Here is a 24,484-nt window from a genome sequence, read left to right as displayed (position 1 = left end):
GATAAAGGGAAGTCGTTATGTACCCTATCGATCGCGAGCGACCACCTTGGCGTCGATGGCTTATCGTTGATTAACGGATAAACAAAACCTGTATGCGTGCGCGCGACGTTGAACAGATTCGCGCGCGCGCGGACGCCGCGCCGGTGCCATCTAATGATGCATTGACCCTCGCGGACACCATAAACGGGCGGGGGGAAACGACACAGACTGAAAATCACTCGCAAATTAGAGCCATAATCCCTGCCGGCTTTCATTCGACATACAATGGTAATTAAAATCGCCTTTCAACGGCTTTACGGATGCCGTTTGTTGCCGCGTCTATGAATTATCCCCGCCATCATTGTCCGGAAATAATTGATTGTATCAAGTCCACTGATAACTGGAACCGCCGATGTGATTCATTTGCTAATGCTCATTATATCCGAATCCACGGTGCAGTCCCTCAATTAATGACATAATGGGATCAGTGACGGTCGATGCTGAGCGATACGGGTTCCGTAAGTCATAGTCATTGCTGGTCTTTGATACCGACAGCATTAATTCGAAGCGATTAAAAGTGCTCTAGAAACGATCGAAATCCATCGAGATCTGAGTGTGTACCTCCTAGCCCAGGGGTGTCAAACTCGCGGCCCGAGATGAACATTTTTGATGTCAAGTATCGGAACGTAAACAATAATTTAACTTTATATATGTTTATTACAATGTACTAGTCGAAATAAAAATATTTGTTTCTATGAACATTGATTATTTTTTTGCGGCCCACCTAAAGTTAAGCATTGTTTATTTGGCCCAAGTTGGCTTTTGAGTTTGACACCCCTGTCTTAAACTATTAAAAATTTTGTTTAGCCGAATTTTATCGCCGCATATTTAAATGTTTATATACCATACAAACTTCTTCTGTATGTTACAAAAAATTATTATGATATTTGCACATTCCCTTGCCTCTTTTTCTATCCAAAATTATCACATTGGAATCATAATTATTAATATTATATATTAACGATAGCATTACTTTATTCGTCTGTTCTGTTACAAGCAATGTCCACATTTATGTAAACATCTTAAATAGAAACAGAAATATTTTGGTTTTATCATGTGATAATTTCTCGCATAGGGCTGCGCTAAATGAAATCGTCTGCATACTCATGTTTCTTTGAAAATATGTAAGGCAGGGGTGTCAAACTCGCGGCCCAAGATGAACATTTTCGCGGCCGAGTCAATATATCCGACGCGAAGTGAAAATAAAGTAGAGATGTGAATTAGAAATTTTGAAAGTAGTCTCGGCCAATCAAATTTCTCCCGAAATAGGAAAGATAGTATCAGAGGAGAGATGTCAAGTATCAGGACGTAAACAATAATTTAACTTTATATATGTTTATTACAATGTACTAGTCAAAATAAAAATATTTGTTTCTATGAACATTGATTATTTTTTTGCGGCCCACCTAAAGTTAAGCATTGTTTATTTGGCCCAAGTTAGCTTTTGAGTTTGACACCCCTGTCCTAACCGCTTCAGTTTCGGTAAACAAGGGTTAAGTCTCTAGATTCAACACTTTCGATTCAATTTGAGAATGTATTTCACGTTTGGTAAGCGAGCACTGCCACAAATGGGACACTTAAAAAGAAAGAAATTAAAATACTAGACGATCTGTTCAATAGTGTCAGTGAGTTTCTCCTACGTGGACTTGTTTTATTTATAATTGTTAGTGCACAGCACTAATGTTCTTTATGACACGATCGTGCCTAGCCGGCTGTTTTTGAGCTTAGGATTTTTAATAACACCTGGCATGCATTTTGGACGTAAAGTGTTTGCCGGCCGAGAGTACGCATGCTCTTTTGCTTGAATTTTGGGACTTCGCTTCTCTCTCGGCCTCGATGGCCAGGACGTGTCATAAAAAAGGAACAGTTCCGAAGGGTCAGCCTGACATTGTTTTACGACGGTGATGCCTGGAGGAATTTTCCTACCTTTGCCAAAGCCTTGCGGCCGCTCCCGCCTCCCATACACCAGCACCCTCCCAGAAAGACGCGTTAAGGGCGCAAGGGAAGGATGTCTGCTTTAAAACAGACTCACCGATTGGCTATTGCCAAAAATCAAGAAAAACCAATCAGCGAGTATTAGAAATGCGTTGCAGGGGTAGCAGTCTACCACGAAGGAAAATATTCTCTAATAGACCAGAGTTGTAACAGAATTTGTAGAACAAAGACCTCCTGACCAAGGGTGTAGTGTAGTTGCGGGCTGAATACAAAACTTCAAGCAAAATCCGGTTCTTTATTTTATATACAGTCCACATATGAAGCGTCATAATTCGTCGCTGTTACTGGCGACGCTGTGACGCCCCAACAATAATTTTTTAAAAAGTGCATTTTGTCTCATTGCCTCATCGTTCGTCGTTCATCAATTGGTTGCATCGAATGGGACAGACGTATTCACGAATATGTAACAAAATAAAGTAATCTTGGTATTAATCTTATAAGTACTGTAATCTTACATTACATAAATCGTCTTTGGATTCCTGAATTAATGTCACATTTTAGTATTTTATATGACAAAGAATAATCCTTTCAATAAAAACGAAACTGAAACAAGTTAACATTGGCACGTTAAACTACTCCAACTTAGTATTCCCTGCATCGCGTCTCTTGCCTTCGTCTCTGCAACTAGCCTCCGTATTTGTCCGCACAGCATTTTCCAAGGTCTCGCGAGTTTGTTGCCCTCTGTATCGAGTGTACAAGGGTTCTCTTCGACTTGTTACAGTTCATAACGTGTCATCGAATTTCTCCCAAGTATGTACATAGTGTTAGCTACAATCATTTGCGTTTGTTGATCAATGTAACGAGTCTCTCTCGAGCCCAGTGTCTTCAGAATCTGACCTTTAACATCCTCCCTAGTCCTAATGTCCTCTACATTAGACCTCTCGGTCTCGCTATGCTTGAAATTGTGACGTTCGAAACTAACCTTTGTGTCACAACTCTCAAATTCTTGCACCGTGCCGAACCTAGTAATATACAGGTTGTCCAAAAATTATGGTAATTCCGGGAAACGAGGGATTGATTGAAGTAACCTTGATGATTTGAAGTAACTTTTTCCTTAGCGAAATTGCGATCCGCGGCTTCGTTTACGAGTTATTAACGAAAAACAGTGACCAATGAGAGGCGAGCTTGGCTGGCGCGCGGCGAACAAGCCAACGAGTGCACGGAGCTCGGTTCCGGTCATTGGCCCGGTCGCCTAGCGACGAGCGAACTCTCCCCTCATTGGCCAGTGGTTTTTCATGAATAATTCGTTAACGATGCCTCGGAGAAAATTTTTGTAAAGGAAAAAGTTGCTTCAAACCACCTCAGGAATCCCTCATTTCTCGGAAATATCATAATTTCGTAATATCTCTTACATCAAATCTCCCGAGATTTGATATCGTAAATCGGACCGTATTCGGATCGGTTTCCATAATATACGTAATAATTCATCCAATTTAACCTTCGTTCCGATAACAATTGCACAAATCCTACCTCGTCCATGATCCCTTGTACAGAAAATTCTCTTTAATCGACGCTCAGATTGTACATAAAAATGGACAATTTGGGAAGAGGAGATACGATTATTCGAGTCTTGCGGCTCGTTTTTTATAGTTACCGATTATCAACAAATATAAAAACGAACCGAATAATCGTAATATAATCTTATTATATCGTGATACAATCGTGATATAAGCTTCCCGTATTGTTCATTTTTGTGTACAATCTGAGTATCAATTAGGAAGAATTTCCTGTACTACGATCTCTTTCACAGCTATAGTCTATCGACTAATACCTGTTCGTTCTTAATCATTTTCCTGATAGAACGGGAAAATATTTGAACGGAGAAATTTAAATCTTGTTTCGTTGCAGAAGAAATGACCATTCACATTCATTAAATCATGGCTGAAATCTTCATACGACGTTTAATAAAATTATCTTAATAATATCTTAATAAAATAATACATATAATAAAAATACAATAAAAAAAATAAAAATAATAATAAAAATAATACCTTATAAAATTATCTTATAATATAATATTTATATAATAATAATAAATATATATAAAATATATTATATAATATAAATATATTTATAAAAATAATAATAAAAATAATAATAAAAATAATACCTTATAAAATTATCTTATAATATAATATTTATATAATAATATCTAAAATATCTCAATAAATTATCGTTGTCTTCGTTCGTCGACGGAGCGATGAAAACCGTTTCCCTCGCCGTGACAAATCTCAAGAAGTCGCGAAATATTAGCATAGCACCGTGTACCTAGCGTGTACAACCCATTCGAGGAATTATGGTCGACAAAGGCAGCGAGGCATTAACTACAATGGTCACAGAGTTTGATACCGGCTCGCAACGTGGCCGGGCACTTGACTTAATCTACGAATAGTAGAAACAGAGTTCCATACATTTCCCGGACTAATCACCGTGCCCGAAGGCAAACGAAGTCCGCAGTCGTGATTAAGGATCGAGCGGTGAATGAAAGTAAACATTCGCCGGTGCCGGTCGCATTAAGAGGGCGGGAGACCGCACACTATGACGACCCACACATAGAAGAAAATCCATATACGTATATTAGTTTTAGAGGTTTCTATCAAGTAAAACTGACGCTTTAATATCGAAATGTGCAGTTCGTAAGTGGAACATTTAGATTCCCAAAAGACTAAACTGGGGTTCTTCGGATGTAGAAATGTCCGTTTTGCAGTTATTGCGGAGATATTTGCAATATTCGGCCAGAGTGGTGATAATTCACGAAAAAGACGACACAAGATGGCCGCCGCTAACAGTTTTTCGTAAATATCGAGAGATATAGAGCTCGAATCGAAAATTCGCATCCGAAGACCCCGAGATAAGGCATGTACAAAGGCAGTGGAGTGTATTTTCAGTAGATTACTTAGTTAATTAAGACACACGGTTACTTGATGTGAATAGTGTATCGGAAACACCATCTCGAGCTTCCGACATTCTTCACTACTAGCGTCACAGTTCTCTTCCAAGCAAAAGATGCACCGCAGCGAGCTTGCCGGTAACTATAGTTACTTACAGTCGATAAAACAGATCGACAAATTACATAGTTTTACACTTCCATCCAAAATATTTTGAATCAAAAGACGACTAAACATGGTTGCCACATTTCATTCCTCGCCGCAATGTTGCCATGTCGTCAAAACTGTTTCACAAACTGAGTTTCATGAAACTGATTCCTGCTTCATGAGCCCGTTCTGCCGCGTGCTAGGTTATTAGACCAGGGGAATGTGGCGTGCGGGGCAGTCGTGAGCGGCGCGGCAGTTGCAGCAAGAACGCTCGTCGAATATTGTTAATATCTCAACAATAATAAAGAAATGGACATTTCTACAACCGAAGCCCCCCAGCTTAGACTTTTCTGAATCGAAATATCCAACTCCGGAACTGCTCACTCGAATATTGACACGTCCATTTTACTTGATGCGAACAGTTGTCGCGAAGATATTCTGCCGCGCGCTAGGTTACTAGACCAGGGGAAGGTGGCGTGCGGGGCAGTCGTGAGCGGCGCGGCAGTTGCAGCAAGAACGCTCGTCGAATATTGTTAATATCTCAACAATAATAAAGAAATGGACATTTCTACAACCGAAGCCCCCCAGCTTAGACTTTTCTGAATCGAAATATCCAACTCCGGAACTGCTCACTCGAATATTGACACGTCCATTTTACTTGATGCGAACAGTTGTCGCGAAGATATTCTGCCGCGCGCTAGGTTACTAGACCAGGGGAAGGTGGCGTGCGGGGCAGTCGTGAGCGGCGCGGCAGTTGCAGCAAGAACGCTCGTCGAATATTGTTAATATCTCAACAATAATAAAGAAATGGACATTTCTACAACCGAAGCCCCCCAGCTTAGACTTTTCTGAATCGAAATATCCAACTCCGGAACTGCTCACTCGAATATTGACACGTCCATTTTACTTGATGCGAACAGTTGTCGCGAAGATATTCTGCCGCGCGCTAGGTTACTAGACCAGGGGAAGGTGGCGTGCGGGGCAGTCGTGAGCGGCGCGGCAGTTGCAGCAAGAACGCTCGTCGAATATTGTTAATATCTCAACAATAATAAAGAAATGGACATTTCTACAACCGAAGCCCCCCAGCTTAGACTTTTCTGAATCGAAATATCCAACTCCGGAACTGCTCACTCGAATATTGACACGTCCATTTTACTTGATGCGAACAGTTGTCACGAAGATATTCTGCCGCGCGCTAGGTTACTAGACCAGGGGAATGTGGCGTGCGGGGCAGTCGTGAGCGGCGCGGCAGTTGCAGCAAGAACGCTCGTCGAATACTGTAAATATCTGAACTATAATAAAGAAATGGACATTTCTACAACCGAAGCCCCCCAGCTTAGACTTTTCTGAATCGAAATATCCAACTCCGGAACTGCTCACTCGAATATTGACACGTCCATTTTACTTGATGCGAACAGTTGTCGCGAAGATATTCTGCCGCGCGCTAGGTTACTAGACCAGGGGAAGGTGGCGTGCGGGGCAGTCGTGAGCGGCGCGGCAGTTGCAGCAAGAACGCTCGTCGAATATTGTTAATATCTCAACAATAATAAAGAAATGGACATTTCTACAACCGAAGCCCCCCAGCTTAGACTTTTCTGAATCGAAATATCCAACTCCGGAACTGCTCACTCGAATATTGACACGTCCATTTTACTTGATGCGAACAGTTGTCACGAAGATATTCTGCCGCGCGCTAGGTTACTAGACCAGGGGAATGTGGCGTGCGGGGCAGTCGTGAGCGGCGCGGCAGTTGCAGCAAGAACGCTCGTCGAATATTGTTAATATCTGAACTATAATAAAGAAATGGACATTTCTACAACCGAAGCCCCCCAGCTTAGACTTTTCTGAATCGAAATATCCAACTCCGGAACTGCTCACTCGAATATTGACACGTCCATTTTACTTGATGCGAACAGTTGTCGCGAAGATATTCTGCCGCGCGCTAGGTTACTAGACCAGGGGAAGGTGGCGTGCGGGGCAGTCGTGAGCGGCGCGGCAGTTGCAGCAAGAACGCTCGTCGAATATTGTTAATATCTCAACAATAATAAAGAAATGGACATTTCTACAACCGAAGCCCCCCAGCTTAGACTTTTCTGAATCGAAATATCCAACTCCGGAACTGCTCACTCGAATATTGACACGTCCATTTTACTTGATGCGAACAGTTGTCACGAAGATATTCTGCCGCGCGCTAGGTTACTAGACCAGGGGAATGTGGCGTGCGGGGCAGTCGTGAGCGGCGCGGCAGTTGCAGCAAGAACGCTCGTCGAATACTGTAAATATCTGAACTATAATAAAGAAATGGACATTTCTACAGCGGAGGAAATCTCCGCCACGGGGAGACCGACCGCGGCAGCGGAGGAAAGCTCCGTCACGGAGACAGCGACCGCGGCAGCGGAAACATCCTCCGCGCCGCCAACAGCCACCGCGGTCGCAGGGAATTCGGAGGAGTCACTCGACTCGATTTTGACGCGGCAGCGGGAAATCGCTGCCGCATACGAGTCAGGGAGGGCTGTAAGTATATGCAATATGTGTACAAAATAGAATGTATATTTATACTATATATACTTATAATTCTGCTGTTATGTTACAGTCACAATGGAGGAACATATTGGGCCAGCTGGCCAGAGGGGTGGCCAGGCCAAACCTGGCAAACCTTGTAGCGGCGAATGTAAGTAAATGAAAAATACTTTTATATATAATATAATATAGTAATATGTATAATATCTAATAATAATAATAATAATACATGCTTATATGTTACAGAGAGAGCTGAAGAAGCTACTCAGAACAACGTTGCATGGCCCCCTGAAGAGGGGGAAAAAAAGGAAAGGGAGAGGAGGAAGAGGAGGAAGAGGAGGAAGAGGAGGAAGAGGAGGAAGAGGAGGAAGAGGAGGCAGAGGAGGGGGGGTAGGGGGTAACTGTAAATATGTACTTCAATTTTATTAAAATCGTTTTCATCATTTGTGTTCATTTTATTTACCAATTGCCCCATCGCCATCACTTTTTTCCTGATGTCCTATAATTATTCATCCTTACGTTTTTATATAAACGTAGTATATAAAGTACATGTCAATAAATTATTATTATTATAAAAAAATCCATCATTATTTTAATATATATTATTACTCACCTACCCGATTACTCGACGAGCGTTCTATTATTATGATAAAAAAATCCATTACTATTTTAATATATATTATTACTCACCTACCCGATTACTCGACGAGCGTTCTATTATTATGATAAAAAAATCCATTACTATTTTAATATATATTATTACTCACCTACCCGATTACTCGACGAGCGTTCTATTATTATGATAAAAAAATCCATTACTATTTTAATATATATTATTACTCACCTACCCGATTACTCGACGAGCGTTCTATTATTATGATAAAAAAATCCATTACTATTTTAATATATATTATTACTCACCTACCCGATTACTCGACGAGCGTTCTATTATTATGATAAAAAAATCCATTACTATTTTAATATATATTATTACTCACCTACCCGATTACTCGACGAGCGTTCTTGCTGCAACTGCCGCGCCGCTCACGACTGCCCCGCACGCCACCTTCCCCTGGTCTAGTAACCTAGCGCGCGGCAGAATATCCTCGCGACAACTGTTCGCATCAAGTAAAATGGACGTGTCAATATTCGAGTGAGCAGTTCCGGAGTTGGATATTTCGATTCAGAAAAGTCTAAGCTGGGGGGCTTCGGATGTAGAAATGTCCATTTCTTTCTTATTGTTGAGATATTTACAATATTCGACGAGCGTTCTTGCTGCAACTGCTACGAGTATGGGGACTGCCCCGCACGCCACCTTCCCCTGGTCTAGTAACCTAGCGCGCGGCAGAATATCTTCGTGACAACTGTTCGTATCAAGTAAGATGGACGTGCCAATATTCGAGTGAGCAGTTCGGGAGTTGGATATTTCGATTCAGAAAAGTCTAAGCTGGGGTGCTTCGGATGTAGAAATGTCCATTTCTTTATTATTGTTGAGATATTAACAATATTCGACGAGCGTTCTTGCTGCAACTGCCGCGCCGCTCACGACTGCCCCGCACGCCACCTTCCCCTGGTCTAGTAACCTAGCGCGCGGCAGAATATCTTCGTGACAACTGTTCGCATCAAGTAAAATGGACGTGTCAATATTCGAGTGAGCAGTTCCGGAGTTGGATATTTCGATTCAGAAAAGTCTAAGCTGGGGGGCTTCGGTTGTAGAAATGTCCATTTCTTTATTATAGTTCAGATATTTACAGTATTCGACGAGCGTTCTTGCTGCAACTGCCGCGCCGCTCACGACTGCCCCGCACGCCACATTCCCCTGGTCTAGTAACCTAGCGCGCGGCAGAATATCTTCGTGACAACTGTTCGCATCAAGTAAAATGGACGTGTCAATATTCGAGTGAGCAGTTCCGGAGTTGGATATTTCGATTCAGAAAAGTCTAAGCTGGGGGGCTTCGGATGTAGAAATGTCCATTTCTTTCTTATTGTTGAGATATTTACAATATTCGACGAGCGTTCTTGCTGCAACTGCTACGAGTATGGGGACTGCCCCGCACGCCACCTTCCCCTGGTCTAGTAACCTAGCGCGCGGCAGAATATCTTCGTGACAACTGTTCGTATCAAGTAAGATGGACGTGCCAATATTCGAGTGAGCAGTTCGGGAGTTGGATATTTCGATTCAGAAAAGTCTAAGCTGGGGTGCTTCGGATGTAGAAATGTCCATTTCTTTATTATTGTTGAGATATTAACAATATTCGACGAGCGTTCTTGCTGCAACTGCCGCGCCGCTCACGACTGCCCCGCACGCCACCTTCCCCTGGTCTAGTAACCTAGCGCGCGGCAGAATATCTTCGTGACAACTGTTCGCATCAAGTAAAATGGACGTGTCAATATTCGAGTGAGCAGTTCCGGAGTTGGATATTTCGATTCAGAAAAGTCTAAGCTGGGGGGCTTCGGTTGTAGAAATGTCCATTTCTTTATTATTGTTGAGATATTAACAATATTCGACGAGCGTTCTTGCTGCAACTGCCGCGCCGCTCACGACTGCCCCGCACGCCACCTTCCCCTGGTCTAGTAACCTAGCGCGCGGCAGAATATCTTCGCGACAACTGTTCGCATCAAGTAAAATGGACGTGTCAATATTCGAGTGAGCAGTTCCGGAGTTGGATATTTCGATTCAGAAAAGTCTAAGCTGGGGGGCTTCGGTTGTAGAAATGTCCATTTCTTTATTATAGTTCAGATATTAACAATATTCGACGAGCGTTCTTGCTGCAACTGCCGCGCCGCTCACGACTGCCCCGCACGCCACATTCCCCTGGTCTAGTAACCTAGCGCGCGGCAGAATATCTTCGTGACAACTGTTCGCATCAAGTAAAATGGACGTGTCAATATTCGAGTGAGCAGTTCCGGAGTTGGATATTTCGATTCAGAAAAGTCTAAGCTGGGGGGCTTCGGTTGTAGAAATGTCCATTTCTTTATTATTGTTGAGATATTAACAATATTCGACGAGCGTTCTTGCTGCAACTGCCGCGCCGCTCACGACTGCCCCGCACGCCACCTTCCCCTGGTCTAGTAACCTAGCGCGCGGCAGAATATCTTCGCGACAACTGTTCGCATCAAGTAAAATGGACGTGTCAATATTCGAGTGAGCAGTTCCGGAGTTGGATATTTCGATTCAGAAAAGTCTAAGCTGGGGGGCTTCGGTTGTAGAAATGTCCATTTCTTTATTATAGTTCAGATATTAACAATATTCGACGAGCGTTCTTGCTGCAACTGCCGCGCCGCTCACGACTGCCCCGCACGCCACATTCCCCTGGTCTAGTAACCTAGCGCGCGGCAGAATATCTTCGTGACAACTGTTCGCATCAAGTAAAATGGACGTGTCAATATTCGAGTGAGCAGTTCCGGAGTTGGATATTTCGATTCAGAAAAGTCTAAGCTGGGGGGCTTCGGTTGTAGAAATGTCCATTTCTTTATTATTGTTGAGATATTAACAATATTCGACGAGCGTTCTTGCTGCAACTGCCGCGCCGCTCACGACTGCCCCGCACGCCACCTTCCCCTGGTCCAGAAACCTAGCGCGCGGTAGAACGGGCTCATGAAGCAGGAATCAGTTTCATGAAACTCAGTTTGTGAAACAGTTTTGACGACATGGCAACATTGCGGCGAGGAATGAAATGTGGCAACCATGTTTAGTCGCTATCCTTCTCTTTTAGCTTGCTTTCTCTCTTCCGTTACATTTTTACCGATACCCGTGATCACAGAAACATATGCGTGTGCCACCTGCCGGTCGAAAATATTTCTAATTTGGTTTGTCTAATGTCCGTTCGCACAACTGCAGCGCCACGATCCGTTACGATCTGGATCTCGCCACCTTAAGTATCATTAGTTTCCATTAGAACTATCGCGCGGCCCGCGGCCGATCAAAGGTCCCCATTCAGCGGCTCGCGGGGAACAGCAAATCAACTATTCTCTTTTTAATCGATGCTCAACGGAGGCCGCTGTTTACTCGGCCCGCTAATCGCGCGAACGATCAAATATTTGCCGGTCGGTTGCCGATTGTCCCGCGACTCGGCCGGCCGCGCCGAGGAGCCCGAGGGATTTTCGAGCAGAAATTAAAAGTGACTCCGTGTCGTTGCGGACAGGCGTCGATAAAGTAGCCGAGAAAGAAACAGCGCCGTGGCTGGATTTCGAAATCCGCCGATCGACGCGGAGATTGAATTCGAGCCGCGGCCGCGATTATTTCATAAATCGCAGGGAACCGCGACGGAGATCATGCGCCGCCGCGGTCCGCTGATTATCCGCTCGCTTCGTGCCAGATGAACCGATAACGCTTCGAATGACTCCGAGGCAAGCAAAGATAAATTATGAAGTGCCCGCGCTGCTGTACCAATTACTACAGTCGCCGTCGGATTTCCAGCCAAGCACCGGTGTTCGTACGAACGTTTTCTTTCGGTGCACACGGACGTCACAACTTCGCGAATCCCGGCTGAAACCATAACTGAAACTTCTCCGGCGCCTCGAATTACACGGTTCCGATCTTCTCGCGTTACGCGGCTGCCACCCCGAATTCACTCGCGAACTCGTAAATCACTCACCGGCACAGGGTTATCGAGTTTCACTTTGTAATCAGCGGGTTGCGGATATTTATGCAAATACACGGTTTGATAGCCTACTTCGCGAAAGCGGTCGTTGTGGCAGGGGATTTAATCCCTCGTTAGAGACATTGATCCGGGAGAGAAAGAGTAACTGTTGCACTCTGTTGACAGATGCAATCTGTGCTTTTCCGGCGTCCGTACATGGAACGGCGATTAATAGTGATGAATCGGCCGGTGTATGACTGTAAATAGTGCAACGGGATTGATCTAATCGACATTCAAAGCGCGAACATTTCTCAGAAATGTTTTCAGGTCTCGCGGCGCGATGAAGTTCCTTAGAACTGAAGCAATCGATCAAATGCTGTAACCGAATGCAAGTTGAATAGTTCTATTTTTGTACGATGTATCATTAAATATGTTCACGAAAGTAGTTTACAGTTGAAATGATGCGTTCCTCTCACATCTTCCAACTCGATATACAGAAATCAAATTCTTCAGTGATGCTAATGCAATTGGTCATCAACTAAATAGCCAGCAGTTGTACAGGGTGTCCCAAAAATGTCTCGCAATCCGAAAGTGGCGGGTTCCTAGAGCCATTTGAAGCAACTTTTCCCTTTACAAAAATGTTCTCCGAGGCACCGTTAACGAGTTATTGACGAAAAGCAGTGACCGAACTAACGGCGCCAGCGGTCGAGGCGGTCGAATCCCAGCTTAGCTGGCGCGTGGCGGCCGCCGAGCCAACGGCGCCAGCGGTCGAATCCCAGCTCAGCTGGCGCGTGGCGGCCGAGTCAACGGCGCCAGCGGTCGAGGCGGCCGAGTCAATAGCGCCAGCGGTCGAGGTGGTCGAATCCCAGCTTAGCTGGCGCGTGGCGACCGAGCCAATGCGCGGAACTGGGCTTCGCGCGCTGGTTGGCTGGGCCGCCTCGCGTCAGCCGTACTCGATTCTTATTGGTCACTGTGTTTCGTTAATAACTCGTTAACGGTGCCCCGGAGAAAATTTTTGTAAAGGAAGAAGTTGCTTCAAATGATCCGAGGAACCCGCCATTTCCGGATTGCGAGACATTTTTGGGACACACTGTGGAATAGAATTAGGCTAAAGCAAGCGACCAACCTACATAGACAACAGTGATGATCATTTTCGAACTCGACGTATCCAGATTAAATTCCTCTGCGATCCTATAGCAATTGACGATCAACTACAATAGAGAACGAAAGATTAAAAGAAAGACAGAAATTGGTAAAAAGCATTGTGGTTGCAAATCTCCAGAATGACGTCTCATCGTCGGAAGAACCGCAGGAAGAAATGCGGTCGATAGTAGTTTCTTTGTGGTCTTCGTGCTCTGAATCGAATAGTTCGACTATATTCGACTATGTTCGTTCAACATTCTTGAAGAAATACCCGATCGAATGCAACAAATAAAAACTCAATCGAATCTATTTCATACATCGTTACTAGAAAAAAGGAAAAACATTACTTTCAAGCATAAAAAATATTAACTGTCTGACATAGTAAAGTCGCGCATAGCAATGCCATTGTATGTGCAAGGATCGCGCTTTCTTTCCACGATGCGCGCATACGAGCGCAGCCAAAACATCATAAACAAATAAACGGTTTCTCGGAATTAGCGAGTTTCAATCGCTGGGCAGGACGCGGCGGCCGGTTCGATCGATCCGCGACGCACCGAAATCGAATTAGTTTAATTACGTTTCTCGTCGAGATGCGGTCGTTCATACGCCGCGAGGACGGCGCGCGACGGCGGCGGCGGCGGCTAAAAACGTGATTACATTTCCTATAATGCATGCAACGGTTACACGCGTTGTGTTTAACGTCGAACGATTATGGCGGAAATTGCGCGAGTTCCTCTTCCCGGATCGTTCCCATCTCGTTTCTATCTCGCCGGAAGAATATCACCGGCGAAATGTAATTGCATCCCAATAGCCGATTCGAGGGACTACGGTGAAAATAAATACACGGAAAATGCGGGAATTCATTTGGCCGCGATCGGGCACCCGGCCGCCCGGAAACTGTTCCCGACATCTTTAGGGGGAGCCCCGATTGAAAACGTTCAACGGTTTCGATACGTTCTCTAATTTCAGTGTAACCCTCCAATATCGAGTAATTAGGAACGATTTCGTAGTCGGCGGCGCATATTAGTTCGCGATTTCGAATCCGTGCCCCCGGTATTCGTTGAAACGCGACCCACCGCCGTCCAGTTACCATTTACGGCGGCTCGCGTATTTCATTAAATCGGTGAATTGTATTTTTCCTGATCGATCATGGAAGCATTCAAGCTTTGACGTGTCGGAATTCGGGGCGAAATTGATGACAAAGGCATTACGGAAATGTGGGCGAAAAATATTAAGGATCGCGGACGCAGCGACGGATTGCATTGTTAATTTGCCGCGATTGAAAGGATTGCGCTTGTGAACGCTCTGCGGATATTTGTATGTAACAGAAATTGTTGGAAAATAATAGGTGATAATAATAATAATATCAATATTATTAATATTATTATATTAATATTAATATTAATTATATTATTAATATTAATATTAAATATATTATTAATATTAATATTAAATATATTATTAATATTAATATTACTGACATTATTATATTAATATTAATATTACTGATATTATTATATTAATATTAATATTACTGATATTATTATATTAATATTATTAATATTACTGATATTATTATTATATTATTAATATTAATATTATTATTATTATTCGATATTATTATATTATATTATTATATATTATATTATACTATATATTATAATAATATTCGATATTATTTAGTACCGTCCTTGCGAGATATACATCAAATACTACTCAATGCGTTCACATGTGTCTATACAACTGGGAATTTAGATTTCGATAGACATAAAATTTAGATTGATATTAAAAATTCTTCCATCAGAAATGAAACTAATGTACAGATAACGCCATCATCGTTTTAGAGAGCAGTTCAAACTCCACTCGATACTGTGCAAATTTTTATTTCCCTCTAATTGTCTCGAAGAGCGACGTGTTACAGAAAATTCTCCCAAATTGTCCGTCAGCTTGGAAACCAAAATGGATAACTTGGGAAAAGGAGATACGATTATTCGGGCCTCGGGGCTCGTTTTCAAAAGTCGCTGATCGTCGACAAGTGTAAAAACGAGCCGCGAGGCTATCCCAAATCGTCCATTTTTGTTTACATGCTGAGAGTTAATTAGAGAAAATTCACTGCACTTGCTTCAACTTTTCAACGCCAGCCGTACATGTTGCACACCTAAGCGAAAAATACTGTGTCAAGGAGGTGTAATTTGACGAAGTTCGAAAAAGAAGCGATAAAAATTTTCTAGAAAGTAGTAGATACAAAATTTATAAACGAGTACACTTGACACGTTCGCTAAACACCAGCATGACGACCACGATTTTATATTTTACGTGAAGAACGTCAAATTAATTTTCTGAATATAATTAGTTAAAATTATAACACACGGCATGATATTTAGAGAATTTATTGCTTCCTTTCGACGGCACGTTTATCATATTTTATAAGAGGACACGATGTATTTAATACGATAAATACAATAAATATAATATAACTACGTTATACTAATATATATATTATTTATATTATTATATTATTATTATATTATATATATAATATAAATTAAATAATAATAATATAAATTAAAATAATATATAATAATATAAATAATATATATATATATATATATATATATATATATATATATATATATATAACTACGTACGCTAGTGATACTGATAGCGAACATGTTAAGAGATACAAGTTTTATTTATTAAAAATATTCGAATAATAAACTTTTCTCAAATATAGCCAACAACCATGTATCGCCGTTCGGCGATAAAGGGTTAAAACATGAGATTACGAATAAAATACAATTTGTTAGAATTAAACAGCAATATTGGACGACAATTATTACGCGAAGATATTTTATGGAACACGCTGATTTAGCAACTGCAGAGTCTTTTAATTTCTAGAGCAGTTTCAAGTTAAGCTCTACACGTGCTCGCAGAAAGAAGCAGAAAAAGTTAGTTGAGTTCCACGATCGAAAACATAATCCCCAGGCACCTATCGCGGAACGATCTTGCACAAAAGAGCCGGGGATCCGCTTTCCGAAAAAAGCACGCACCTACACACACGCGTACAGAGACACGCATAGAGCGGGGACGGAACATTCGGCGAACCTCGCGCCGACTCCCGTTTCTACGACCGTATCGAAAAACGGCCGGAAAATAGATTTCCATATTTTTCTGCGGTGGAGCGCGTATAGATAGATCGACGGATTGATAGACATTCCATCCAACTTTTACCAATCGATTGTCATCTGGCTGGTGTTTGTCGGTTTCGCTCACTCCCGGCACCGCGAACAGATGCCGTTAGATTTTCCGAGCATTTTTTTTGTGCTTTTTGTTTTATTTAACCGATGCTATCGTATCCGATCGCGTCGCGATACGTGACGTTCGAGCCTCGAAAAAAAAATGGCGATCATTCGTCGCCAGAATCCCTCTACAGTGGACGAAATTTCTATAAGAACGCTATGATTTTTTTGTATCAAGTATTCCTTTATTTCATATGTATCTGTTACCGCAGTAAGAAAAATTTTGTTCGGCAACCACCGCGCGTCATTGCTGCGACACAGTAAATGCAAAGAAATTCGTATGCCCAATGTTGGGTATAACGTAGGCAATAACGAAACTCGTATAAGAACGATAAGTTTTCCCACAGTTTCATTTCGTCATACACGAAATGAACATCGATCTTGTTGAAATTTTAGCCTCGAACAAAAATTAATCTATAGTTTACTTAGTACTAAGATATTAAGATATTGTTTTGTCCGTACGTTCGGTTAGTCGCTTAACGTACATGCGCGACCGAACTATTGTACGCTCGATTCGCGCTTCCTACGGCAAATTAATGACGTGGAAGGGTCTCTAGTAGTCTTAGAGAACTTTATTTTTTGTGTTGTACTCTCTGCGAGCGCTGGTGGAAGAATGCTCTTCCAACGCTGGAAAGTCGTGGAAGAGCACCCGTGGATGGAGGTAGATTGTTTATTATTGGTCAAGGCACGAATCACCCCTTGGAGGGGGGTGTCTGCCTTGACCCTTGTTGGGGCCTGAGAGGGTTTCCCCAATGGTGGGACCTTTTTATGGCCCTTGTCTCTGGACGCAACAGATATCGGTTTACATTTTCGTCGGTTCCGTCAGCGGGCAACGACGGTGATGTAAACTGTATATAGTAGATACCGCGATACATCATCACCGGTACCATTAGATACACATCGTGCCCTGACTGTTTGGGGATCCCAGCGTCACGTATACAATGTGAAACGCGACAAATAAAACGTCTCTGATTGGTGGATAAGACGAACCCAAGAAGGGTATAAAAGAAGCGTTTTTTCTTACCGGACTCTCAGTAGAGTTTGGTCGCTCGATCGTTTTCGCCCATATACCTTCTCTCAATAAAGGAATAAAATAAAGTCTTTTTAACCCGAGAAAGATAACCTACGTCGCAGAGGCGCCTGCGAAATAAACAACTGATTGCACCGTGGATGACGCAAAGACTGGAAGCACCCACTTTGCCAAGGCATGTGCGAAGCAACATTGAAAATATTCTTCCAAAATCTGCTGTACAGGCTTCCACGGATGATGAAGAAGAACCCTCAGCCAAAAAAAGGCGTTATTGCAGTCTTTGCACGTCTAAAAAGAAAAGAATGTCAAAGATGACCTGTGCCAAATGCAAAAAGACAGTTTGTGGTGAACACAAGAAAGACGTTTGTCATGACTGTCTCTAAAGAAATTTTTTATAATATTATAGTTTTTTTTACACTGATTATATTATAGTCTACTAGTTTGTAAGGATAAAACACTATTTTTTGTGATATTTTACGGGATTTGTTCCCATAAACCGAAGACTGTTGATTTTTGTTAATTTTTCATAGAGGTCTAGTGATTTAAGTTTAAAATTACTTAAAATATAAAAAAATATAATATAAATGCATTTTATTTTTACAATAATGCCAAACCTTTAAAATGACTAGATTAACTTAAATAAATATCCATTGTTAGTATAAAATTGACGCCTTAGAAAAGCATGCGCCTCTGAAGCGTATGGTTATCTTTTACGTACGTTGTCATATGGTTATCTTTCTAGGGTTAAGAAAAGAATTAGAATCATATTCATTTTCATTCCATAATCCCAACAGATCTCATCTCAATCAGAGTAACTATTGATACTGAAATACAATGTTCGTAATACAATGTTGTCCGACGAACGGACAACACGTGCGACAGACTCATAAATTCCATATTTGACAAACGAAGAAATTACAAACCCGAACTTTCGAACAGTTTCCTACTCCTCATTTCAAGTTCCTTCTGACACACCCATCTCCGATCAAAAACGCTTCATTTCCTCCACCAAAACCCACCATCCACCAATCAGCAGAAAACCGAGGTGACAAGAGGGAAGGCACCTAGAACGTAGGTAGAACTCCTAGAACTCCTAGAACGTATAGAACTCTGAGAACGCAGATAGAACGCACATCGAAACCACAAATAACGCGTCGCTAACACCATAGCTGTACAGACTGTAATATTATTAACCTTTTCGCTACGGGCGGGTTCTCCACCGCGGTACTTCCGCTGAACGGAGCGCCGCGACATCACTGCACGCTACGCGACGCCGATCGTCAGCGGGAGTACCGCGGCGAAGAACCCAAGCTGCTTGAATGTTTTCGTACGAAAAAATTTCTCTCCAAAGGGTATTTATAAATAAAGGGTATTCCAGAGTATTTATAACGTCTTAGCATGCGCTCTTTAATTTACAGTATGAGAGGAAATAAAAAACATTATGCAATATAATGCATCTTATGGAAGGCCACTATAGTGGCCCATAGTACCTCAGTGGCATCATACGAAAGGCCACTATAGTGGCCCGTAGTACCTCAGTGGCATCTTATGGAGGGCCACTATAGTGGCCCGTAGTAGCGAAAGGGTTAAAGTGTACATAGAAGCAACCAGCGACTTCGTTTCAACTTAATTCCACTTGAAACAACGCGCATATACAAAAATGATAATTTCTATAAAAATTTCGTCCACTCCGTTACGCCCGTTTGCAAACGCATTTTCGTTTTCCGAAGAAGCCGAAGATTGCGTTATTCGAAGTAACGGTGAAAGTGTGCAACGATGATTCTCTGTCGGTGGCGACGTCGATTTGACGGACTTGGGGCGTGTAAACTGCATTGAACGGCACGCTGGCTGACCTGGAAGCGGACGGCCTCGATGGGGACATTGGCCACGGGAAATCTGATTCGCGGATTGCCGCAGAACTCGAGTTATTCTGTTGTCTGATCAGACGACGGGATTCCAACCTGTTGTTCCGGTTACAGAAACTTTGAATGTGCCAGTTCAATCGTGGAAGAAAATCCGAACTGTAATTCTGATCGCTAATTTCATTCGTTTCGGATGAAACGGGACGAAAAGCTGAAATTTAAGATAACAAGAAAATCGAAAGGGAAAACGCCGAAAATGATTGGAACACGAATTCTCGACTTGCTTTCTAGTTTTTGCAATTAGTGCAGAACATTTTCACTTTATGTAGAGACTAACGGTTCATTAATTTTACTCGCGAATGCAGCGAAAATAAGCTTCTTAATATAGCTCGAGAGAAGTTCGATGCTTCCTACAGATTCTAAATATTTGTTGACGCAGCGAAGTTTCCAAAGGATTCCTCGTTTATTAGTCGGATTTCAAAAGTCGCAACTTAATGATCATGTTGAATATTTGTGTCTGTTTTAAGCACGAAGTTTTGAAAAATATTTATATCAGAAAATGCATAAAAATTGTGCAATATGTAATGCACGAGAAAAAATGGTAATGGTGACTACACTTTCTCACGAAATTATTTGCAAATTGTAAACAATTTGTCTTGAATCGAAGCATGATATAATCGAAACTGAGTGAAAATTTCAGAACACTTGTAACAAGCGTATATTTGCAGCTACACACTTTCCCTCAAAGCACAAAGTGAGAATCGTCTCACAATACTGAATTACTATTAACATACTTACTGTTCTATTTTGAAGCAACCATGATTGTTTTCCAATTTTATAGATATTCTATGGCCAAAAAATTTGTTCAATTTTTCTGCATATCATAATACAGTAGATTCTTCCTAATTTTCCTTCGGTTGGTAAACAAAAATTAACTGATTGGGAAGAGGAGATACGATCATTTCAGCTTTGCACCTCGTTTTTATAATTGTTGACGATCGACGATTATAAAAATAAGCCGCGAGACATGAATATGATTCTCCTTTTCCCAAATTGTCCATTTTCGTTTCCAAGCTGAGTATTGTTTCATAGAAGTGAGATGATCGAATTTGTTTAGATTTTGTACAATTATTATTATAAACCGTGGGACATGTAGTAAACGGAAAACAGAATTTTTATCAATTGACTGTGTAATGCAAAAATGATCATAGACATTTTTTATACTTTTTAGTATAAAAATAAATAAAATTTGGTGGGTTTCAGTTTTGCGGGATATTTGTGACACGATACAAATTTGTTGATTTATTTACAGGCGCCTGTTTCAGAAAAATTCGGATAATAGTTTTACAATATTATCATTCGAAAGAATTATGAATTGACAAGATTATTTTATCTCTTATTCAATTTTCATAAAGATATGAATACAAAAATGTTCAATCTCGCACAAATATATTGATTAATTAATATAGATTAGATAATTTATAAATTAATATTAGATAATTGATAAATTAATTAATTAATATATTAATTTTTTCTTCAATGTTTCTGCTGTCTCGTCGCAAATGCATAAAAGGATAATTTGGGAGAATTTACTGTACCTATCGCGAGCATGCAAGTTTCCATTAATCGCGTGTTTCTTTCAAACGCCACAAGTGGCACATATAAGGTTCAACTAAAACGTACTGCCAAGCGAAACCCTAACGAGCATGATACGTATGAAGTACGAAGTTCAATTAGGAAATTCAATCGTTCCAGTTTGTAATTCACAGTACTGTATCAAACATCGCCTTGCAAATGAAATACGAAACCGGAGCTAATGGCGAGTGACCGCAAATCATATCGTAGACTGGTACAGTCCACAGAAATGTTATCGAGGGATTGTTTGGAAAGGGCCCGGTACTAAACTTAATGCATGACATTTGGAAGGTTACTCGAAGGAACGCACACGAGAAGGATATTTAACGGTCTCGCCATTCACTATGCTCTGTAAGATTCTCTCTCTCTCTCTCTCTCTCTCTCTCTCTCTCTCTCTCCCTCTCTCTCTCTCTCTCTCTCTGTAATGTAGTATGTTGTAATAAATCTCATGAGAGATTTCCTTGTAATAAAAAAATATTCTATATATATATAATATAATATAATATAATAATAATATACTATAATAATATATAATATAATATAATATAATATAATATAATATAATATAATATAATATAATATAATATAATATAATATAATATAATATAATATAATATAATATAATATAATATAATATAATATAATATAATATAATATAATATAATATAATATAATATAATATATATAGATTTCCTTGTAATAAAAATCTCTTGTTATTAAACTCTTATTAACCCTTACAATAAAATAACTTCTTCGTAGATCGCGATAGATCGAGAAAAGCACCTCCTACATAATTATTTAATTTCTTAATAACTCGATCGATTTAATTATCGCATGAAAAATATCAGAAAGTACTGCATTTAATAATGGATAATTCCGGGTCGAGTTTATTATTAACCCTAGGACGACACGCTAAGGTTGTCGGCGACCACGTCAGATTTTTAATTTATCTGCGAACCTGTAAACAGGTGCAAAAATATTAAGGTTATACACTATATATATAATCTATGTTAATCTCAGAGGAAGTAAAAAAAATGGTACCTGAAACTACTTTTTACTTTATTTAAAACAACTGTGAGCTCAGGAATACGAGGCAATGAGGGCAGCTGGAGTTTTCATTGCTTCTCAGAAATTGTGCAACGTGAGAAACAAGACCCTTTCATATTTTAAACCCAATAACTCTTGCAAAATCCGTTTCCCGTAATCATTACAATTCCTGCGAAATTCTAAAATCTGCCTAATCCGAATTATGTAGTTCTCTATAGAAACGTATAACGATTTAAACTGGCTGCTGAAGAGATCCTAGGTACAATAAATTCTCCCTAATCGACTCAGATGGATTTCCCTGATTGACTCGATTATTCCGCGCCTTGAGACACGTTTTTATAATTACCGATCGTCAACAACTATAAGAACGGGCCGTAAGGCTCGAATAATCGTATCTCTTCTTCACAAATTCTCCACTTTTGTGTACAATCTGAGCATCAGTTAGGGAGAATTTACTTCCCGAAAATAGTACTTCCCGAAAATGAGGGATTCCTGAGGCCATTCGAAGTAACTTTTTCCTTAGCGAAAATGCAATCCGCGGCTTCGTTTACGAGTTAGCAACGAAAAACACTGACCAATGAGAGATCGCGTATGGCTGACTCCCCGCCCTCGCGACCACTGCCGCTGCGTCAGACGACCGGCGCGACGCGGCATTGGCCGCAAGGGCGGAGCGTCGGCCGCACTCGCTCTCCGATTGGTCAGTGTTTTTCGTTAATAACTCGTAAACGAAGCCGCGGACTGAATTTTCGCTAAGGAAGAAGTTACTTCGAATCGCCTCAGGAATCTCTCATTTCCCGAAAGTACCATAATTTTGGGACACCCTGTAAATATTTAGATGGTTCGAACGCAAAAGACACTGAAGACCCTTCAAGCGGCCACTTCACCCGCAGGCTTGCGGAAACCGCTGCGGAAGTTACTGCGTCGAAGAACCGGCGTCGCGCGAAAATTGATCGAGCGGGTAACGTTAAACAGAACGGGGATTTTTAGTGCGGCGATTCGATTCCAGCGGAACGATCCGCGGTATAATGCTCGGTCGCCGAATCGATCCAGGCCTATAAATTCCCGGCGAACTTGATCCCGCCTCCACTTACATCGCAAACAAGCCATGAATATCGTGCGCGCCTTGCTCTGTTTGTCGCTTATTCATAGCCCATCTTTCCTTCCCCCTGGAAACACAATCCCGCGGCCGGGTCCAGTCCTCTCTTTTCCCTACGGTTAGTAACGCGCTCGCGTTTTTCCCGCTGCATTCCCCGCGGCTAGCTCCTTAGCTCGTTCGCTTGCTCGCTCGCTCGCGATTCGCGAGTTCCGCCGCGTAAACACGCTTCTCTCTCTCTCTCTCTCTCTTTCTCGCTAGCCGACGAGTTTCCATTAGCAAGACCGGTACCGCACACGAGGACGAACACGGCTCTGGCGCCAGCACGGTGTTTCCATTGCGGCGATAGCGAGTTTCTGCGGGAGAACCGGCGCAACCTCGAACAGGAAAAAAGAAGAGCCGCTGAAAGGGGAGAGACCGGGAGAAAGAAAGGTGAAGCGATCCCAGCTGCCGCACGAAAACGAGTCGGTATCCTCGTCGACGGCGTAGATCGGACGGACGCCGTAGCGGGCCCTTATCACGCTGGATCCATCGCTGGATCTATCGCTGGATCTATCGCGTTTCCATCTGCTCGCAATCTTCGTCGCGGACCAGTACCGCGCGTCGAACAAGCAATGGGCCGCCTTCGTATTGCAGTACTGCCACGATAGTGGACGCAAAGTGATTGTTAGATTCGGCGATGTGTCGCGCAATTCGGCAAATGACGACCGTTTGTGTCGAAAGCAACGAACTTTTGACAGAAATGAGACGAAGCGATGATTTCTTTTAAGTTGACGATGGAATGTTGCGGAATATGGGGGAAGATGGAGAGAACGTGGTGTGGACAGTTTTTGGACTTGAAAATTGATGTTAAACTTGAAATATTGCAACAGAATTGTGAAATCTAACGTCAAAATGAGACAAAGCGATGATTTCTTTTAAGTTGACGACGAAATGTTGCGAAATAAGGGCGAAGATAGAGAGAACGTGGTAGGAACATTTTTTAGCCTTGAAAATTGATGTTAAACTTGAAATATTGCAACAGAATTGTGAAATCCAATGCCAAAATGAGACAAAGCGACGATTTTTTTTAAGTTGACGACGAAATGTTGCGAAATAAGGGCGAAGATAGAGAGAACGTGGTAGGAACATTTTTTAGCCTTGAAAATTGATGTTAAACTTGAAATATTGCAACAGAATTGTGAAATCCAGTACCAAAATGAG

At 41.7% G+C, this 24,484-nt stretch overlaps 2 protein-coding genes and 1 long non-coding RNA gene across 4 annotated transcripts in view; 2 read left to right on the top strand and 1 right to left on the bottom strand.

The window, feature by feature from the left end:
* Positions 1 to 24,484, bottom strand: part of LOC117222115 (E3 ubiquitin-protein ligase MYCBP2) — a 409,723-nt gene that overhangs the window by 129,150 nt on the left and 256,089 nt on the right. The gene's annotated exons all lie outside the window — the stretch shown is intronic.
* The window catches only part of LOC117222493 (uncharacterized), a 312,588-nt gene that overhangs the window by 43,848 nt on the left and 244,256 nt on the right, over positions 1 to 24,484 (top strand). The window lies entirely within an intron of this gene.
* LOC143261044 (uncharacterized) lies at positions 7,390 to 7,987 on the top strand. The gene is made up of 3 exons (XR_013035317.1): positions 7,390 to 7,583; positions 7,663 to 7,740; positions 7,836 to 7,987. It is a non-coding gene; the product is annotated as an uncharacterized LOC143261044 (long non-coding RNA).

Source organism: Megalopta genalis, chromosome 1 (assembly GCF_051020955.1).
Source record: "Megalopta genalis isolate 19385.01 chromosome 1, iyMegGena1_principal, whole genome shotgun sequence".
Classification (NCBI taxonomy): domain Eukaryota; kingdom Metazoa; phylum Arthropoda; class Insecta; order Hymenoptera; family Halictidae; genus Megalopta; species Megalopta genalis.
This window is presented reverse-complemented; position numbering and strand designations above follow the sequence as displayed.